General features: G+C 37.2%; 1 pseudogene across 1 annotated transcript; it reads right to left on the bottom strand.

Moving 5' to 3' along the window:
• Positions 1-826: 826 nt before the first annotated feature.
• Positions 827-913, bottom strand: B0T23DRAFT_t289 (annotated as a pseudogene). The gene has a single exon. The product of its transcript is annotated as a tRNA-OTHER (tRNA).
• Positions 914-1,362: the final 449 nt, after the last annotated feature.

Here is a 1,362-nt window from a genome sequence, read left to right as displayed (position 1 = left end):
ATTATTAATAAAAATGTATAGGGAGCTGGTCTTTTATAAATAGGGTGGGTAAAAGAGGGCGGTTAAGCGTAGGTAGTAGGGTGGGTAAAAGGGTGGGTAGTAGGGTGGGTAAAAGGGTGGGCAAATAAAAGTGGGTAAAAGAGCTATAAAATTAGGGTATTTTAAATGTAATTTAGGCTAATTAAGTATAGGATTTAGAAGTTTCTAAGACCCTAACCTTGAGTTTGGCGGGCCGTCTATAATTGTTAGATGCCCGTATTGACTAATTAGCAGCCCCCCTAATATAAATCCGGGCTGTTAATATTGCAATTAGCAGTTAGCAGTCCTACTTACTAGAGGGAATGCGGGCAGCCGAAATCTTTAGCAAAAGGGGGGCTTTTTGCATTAAGGGGGCTTAGCATTAACAGGGTACTCTACTGTATTCTTCTTTCATCCTATCTTTAGAGTAGGGGTAGAAAAATAGGGCCTTACTTTCTTAATTAGAGTCTTCGATTTTTATTAGGATTAGTGAGATAATGTAATTAGTTAATTGTTGTATTACCGGACGGGTTTTATCCGAATAGAATTGTAGCTCTGGAATGGATTTTGGAAGTAGGGTTCCAATTCTTAAAACCCTATTAGCGGAGCGGGGGAGGCCGGTGCGTTTTCGATTGGAATAAGATTTTTAATACGTGCCTAGTTATGTGCACCTAGGGTTTTAGACTAGGGTGGGCCCCCATATTTAATTTCGCTATAAATACTCTTTATCTTCTAAGAGCGCTTAGTAGAGCAATAGCGGGGAAGATCTTTCATCCGATCCGGCCGAAAAAACCGGATGAAAGAGGGGGGGGGGGAGCGGGATTCAAACCCACGACCTTTCGGATGAAACCGAAAGGGGGCCAAGCCCAAATCTTCCCAACTGAGCTATCCCCCCTAAATAAATATTGAGGGCCGAACTTAATAATAAACTCCTAAATATTAAAATTATTAAAGCCGCTAATTTTATCAAATAGGAGGAAGTTGAAGAGGATTTAAATATAGTATTGTAGGGAAAGGAGGATCGCTAGTATTATTACCCTAATTTATCCTTTAATTGTAATATTATTTATTAATAGTTATTTTTAGTCCTATTAAACTATACTAATAGCAGATATTATAGATCCTTATTTAGCGGATATTGGGGTAGTCTATAATTATATTAGGGAGGCTCATTTTTATATGGATATTACAATTCTTCATTAGGAAATAGATATTAAGGTTTATTCCGTAAGTATAATAGCCTATTATCCGGATAGCGTAGCGGCTTATTTAGCCGAGGTTAGCATTATCAAAATCGTCTGTATTAATATATTTATTATTGATATATTAAATTTAGGTTAGAAT

This window comes from Neurospora hispaniola (assembly GCF_033458365.1).
Source record: "Neurospora hispaniola strain FGSC 10403 chromosome Unknown B0T23scaffold_7, whole genome shotgun sequence".
NCBI classification, from domain to species: domain Eukaryota; kingdom Fungi; phylum Ascomycota; class Sordariomycetes; order Sordariales; family Sordariaceae; genus Neurospora; species Neurospora hispaniola.
This window is presented reverse-complemented; position numbering and strand designations above follow the sequence as displayed.